Source organism: Microtus ochrogaster, chromosome 1, assembly GCF_000317375.1.
Source record: "Microtus ochrogaster isolate Prairie Vole_2 chromosome 1, MicOch1.0, whole genome shotgun sequence".
Classification (NCBI taxonomy): Eukaryota; Metazoa; Chordata; class Mammalia; order Rodentia; family Cricetidae; genus Microtus; species Microtus ochrogaster.
This window is the reverse complement of record NC_022009.1, coordinates 12,918,394-12,923,225: the sequence shown is the minus strand read 5'-3', so window position 1 is coordinate 12,923,225 and position 4,832 is coordinate 12,918,394. Positions and strand designations below refer to the sequence as shown.

The 4,832-nt window shown below is 43.0% G+C and overlaps 1 protein-coding gene across 1 annotated transcript in view; it reads left to right on the top strand.

Moving 5' to 3' along the window:
* The window catches only part of Kcnh5 (potassium voltage-gated channel subfamily H member 5), a 314,460-nt gene that overhangs the window by 256,536 nt on the left and 53,092 nt on the right, over positions 1–4,832 (top strand). The gene's annotated exons all lie outside the window — the stretch shown is intronic.

The window sequence follows — 4,832 nt, the reverse complement described above, 5'->3', positions numbered from 1 at the left end:
GCAGGAGCTGAAGGTGCCTGGGCTCCCTTACAGGGGACCCTGAGGCCTGCCCGGTAGGCAGGCACTCACTGCTCTGGGTGGGTAGCCTTAGAGTAGGAGCTTAAAACTGTTCTTGAGCACTGGTCCTAGCATAGAGCAGGTCCGGGTTGGGGGACAATGGGATTTCTAGCTGCAGTGTCTCTTTGCCCTTCCCAAACTCGTGTGATGACAGCTAAACACCATATGACAGCTCCTCCATGCCTCCACAGACTTACTGATTTTTAGCTGATGGAAAAAGATCACTGTCAGGGCTAGGAACAAAAGACAATATTGCTTCCATCAAAGTCTGGACTATGTATGATATACCACCTACATCTTTTTGTCTCACAGTATTGATTGTGGCAATTTGTTTTCCTGTCTATATTCTGATCTCTCATCCAAACAACGAACTCCTTTAAGTGGGTCTTTTCTATTGCAAAAGACCAGAATAGCATCTTCTGTTTTGCAGAATGCATAAGTGAATGAATGAAATATGAGTCTGCCGTTCTCCTGAGTGCTGTTTTTTCCTTCAGCAATGAACATCATTACTGTTTTCGGAAACCGCGCATGCACACAATACCCTTGACAACCTTGGCAAAGAGCCTCATGAAAGAGAATGATGAAAATGACCACTACTAATTGGTGTTAAATCACAATTAGAGTTAACTTCCAGCTGCTCCTCCTAATCATCTGTGCCTGCAGATTCTGCACAATCCTGCTGCCCTGGTGCCTTCGGGAGACTGCAGTAGCTTTGGCATTAGTGATTTAGGATCACCCAACAACAGGGCCTATGATTGCGGAGCAGCACCTGCCTCCAGGGCTTCGGCATGGAAGGCTCTTGGAAGAGCACATTTTTTCTCAGTTTCCTCTCAGAGATCTTCACAATACGCTTGAATCTGAGCAGAGTGTACGTATGGCTGTCTTTACTTCAACTCATCACCAGGATTGCAAATCCACTCTGAGTTCCACTTTCATAGTATGATCTATAAAACAGTCACCTTCAGGATGACGAATCTTATGCCTCCCAGTTCACACAGCCAGACACCACCTCATTTGTACTGGAAGTCAGCATTGCAAGATGTGATCTGGGAGAGGTAGACCTGAAGGCTACCCGACAGCCATTTGTAGCAGGGCCAGCCTAGGTTTTCTACCTCCAAGGTGGCTCTCTTTTCAGCTATGGGGGTTACAGTGGCAAATGCAGCAATTCTAGATGTTTGTCATGTGCATTTTAGATGAAGCAGAGACCTAATTATGGAGTCTTTTGAGCCCTTAAGCTGATTCTATTTAAGGCTCTCTGTTGGTCTGCTTCCAGACAGAATGAAGACTTTTCCACATCCAGTGGCCAGGACAAAGGTTGACAGAGCTTTCACCCTCCAGTATGCCTCTGGAAAAGTTTCTCAAATTCCAGAAGGGATGGGTTTAGTAATTAACATGTTTTCCATTTCTAAAGTTCATACCACATCTTAATTCCCAAGAATTAACATCAACGAGAGAACCACTGGAAACATGATGTCTTTCTTTTTTTTTATTTTTTATTTTTATTGAGAAAAGGAAAAAATAAACAAGTATCTGCCTCCTCCCAACCTCCCATTTCCCTCCCCCTCCTCCCACCCTTCTCCCCCTCCCCCTACTCCGGACCTTGGACTTTCCACAGGGCAGGGAACATGATGTCTTATCAACCCATCTTCATTTAAGGAGAAGTACTTATGAATGGAAAAGCAAGGTTTATATGAACGCTAAGGCTGCAATGTATGCTGTTTTCTTCATCCACGGCACCTTTCAGGATTCATTTGAATTTGGAATACATAAGATTTTTGGATCCAAACATCTTCTGTTTAGTTTTCCTTGTCATTTCTGGAACAACAACACAACAACAAAAGCCAATGAACATTCTCTTTGTTGAGTAATCATATACTGTAATTAACATAATGTTTAGTTACAATCTTTCTTTAGGGAACTCACGTTTTAATATGACTTTAGGCATAGTGCATCTGTGAGTTCTTTTCTCTTCAGTCCCAAAAAATATCTATATTCAATCACGTGGTTTGTCATTTTAGGGACTTATTCTTTTTACTTTATAAACTAACTCAACCAATTCATTTGTTTTTGTCCTCAGAGGCATCTGAGAATAGTTAGGACTCAATAAACATGAACTTAAAGGTGTCCATGCTGATTCTGAGGGTCACCTTAATGGCTTCTCAGGTTACATTTTTCAGAAGCATTTGCTTATTCAGAGGAGCTGTTTTCAAATGCTTGCAGTAAATTCAGTCAGACCGTCACCCATGAAGAGTAAAATAAATATTATAATGCATGTGCATGTTTAGAGATTACTAAGGGGTTTAAAACATACCCTTATAAGTGAGAGAGTGGAGAGCTGCCCTGTGGCTCAAATGAATTTCTAATAGCTGACTATTCTGGCCAAAAATAGCATCTCAGTTCACAGCATGCCCTTTTCCTCCCACCTGGGACGTGCATTTTGGAGATTTTGGCATTCTACCACAGTAACCTTTCCCCAAAGGTATCAAATCAAGCAGGTCTGCTAAATAGCCGGAGACACTCAGATGACCCAAGGAAGTCATGGTAATTTCTCCTGGAAAAAGTCATTCATTTTCCTTGTCTCCCATCTCCACCGTGTTATACTCAATTTGCTGAGCGCTTTTTGAAGTTGGCATTTGCTTTCATTTGGATCTGCAGGGGTTCAGGAGAGTCACGGCCCTCTAGGAAATATTCAGTTTGAAATGGGAACTTCAGAGTAAAAACTTCAACTGCTAATTCCTTGCATAGGAGTCAGTTGCCCCCTTGAGAGGCACAAACATTGGATGGAAGGTATTGGGCCCTGACCACAACTAGCTTCCTTTTAACCAGTAACTTTGTGGTTACTGTGGAAATGGTTGTGCGTGGAAGCACCATTCAGGTACATGGAATAGTTAGAATGTATTCTAGATCCCTTGCAAGTTAGCTATGACAGGAAGCTATGCCCCTTCTAGAACAAGAAAATGGCATCATTAATGTTTGGAATTCCAGCACTAGGATGTTTTGAGAAATCCACTCAGTCTTATGGAGTGTGCTGCCACTCAGCAGAAGGTCTGTACCAGTAAGAAGTGAGATAGATAGGATCCAGCCTGGTGGATTTAGGACTCCATCAAAGGAGACTGACTGCCAACTGGTTTGCAACAACACTCCATACCTAGTTACCAAATAGCTTATTACCAGTACCTGTAAAGACTGATGGGAGTGGCGATGGAGCAAAGGAATGTGCCTACAAGGGGTCTGTCACCTTTCTTCTAAGGTAGCCACTTTCTCCAAAGTGTTTGCAAATATCTCAAAAGACATGTTTGTTCCAGCACCAAAGTCAGCAGAGTGGACTTGGCAGTTTTGCAAAGGGTACTCTAACCCATTGTTGTTGTTGTTTTTTTCGTTTGGTTTTTAGAGACAGGATTTCTCTGTAGCTTTGGAGCCTGTCCTGGAACTAGCTCTGTAGACCAGGCTGGCCTTGAACTTATAGAGATCTTTCTGCCTCTGCCTCCCGAGATTAAAGGCATGTGCCACCACCGCCTGGCTTGGTACATTTCTTCAGAGGAGCGGATTTGTTTGTTTGTCTGTCTGCCTATTAGTTTTTGTTTTTAAATTCGGAACCAACAATTCTATGGAAGTTAGTTGCTGGCTGAAGTAATGAAGCATAGGAAAATAAATATGTTGGGGGGGGGGAGTAAGAAGATCTGCATCTTTTACACTGAAATAAGTCACATTATCTGGACTCCAGCTCCCGGATCAGGGCTCAGCTGTAGCCTCACCCCATTCTCCCCTCATCAGCTCCAGTTATACCCTCTTCTTCAAACTCCCACACAAGCAGCTTCTGCCTGTGCTCAGGATCTACTGCATGCTGCTTTTGAGGGTCAAATCATGTACTGAACAGATGCTCTGTCTTCAGAGATACACTGTTGAGTTCTCAACCAGGCAGTTCTCTTCGCTGTATCTCCCGCTCTCTGCACTCCAGGGATATTATTATTATGAATGAATAATAGTGGTATAAAATCCATCCATTTAATGCAGTGCATGTCACTTCTCTTTTTGGTGTTTGCATTTAATATGCATAACACAGCATGTATTGAGATGAAGGTAACAGGAAGAAAGTGAAAGAGGTTGGAATGTCCCGCCCCTCACTTTTCCCTTTATCTCCATCTTCCTTCTGCTCTTCCTTTCACTCTTTCTGCTTCTTCTCCACCTCTTTTGCTGGCTAAAATGTCTAAAATAGTGAAGGAGCATAATGATAGTTGAGATTATCTTGGAGGCACCTGGATACTTTCTCTCCCTGGTATTCTTTAGTTGTTTGTTTGCAGGGGAAAATAGGAAGCATCTTACCTGTGCACAGGAGAGGTGCACGGGGGCTTACTTCACATTCAGAAATAAAACAATCCCGATGGCACTCACGGTCAAAGAATGAAAGGAGCAACCCTTTCTTGCAGGAATTTTGTATTCAGCAACAAGATGCACTGAAAATCACAGGGATGTCAGAGTTTTGAGTTGAGTTTTCAAAAGGAATACTTGCTTCCCTCTGTTAACAGAAACAGCATCCATCACCACTTGCAAAACTCCACATACGTAGCAGAGCCTCTGTCAGTATTAAACTCTCAAGTGATGTGGGTAACACCGATGAATAACTTAGGGACAGACAAGGGCTGTGATATTATGTTTCAGGCTTGGTGTGTTTGAGTCATGAAGTGCAATGCTCCAGTCTCAGTCAGTTTCCCATTTCCTTCCTTCCTTCCTTCCTTCCTTCCTTCCTTCCTTCCTTCCTTCCTTCCTTCCTTCCT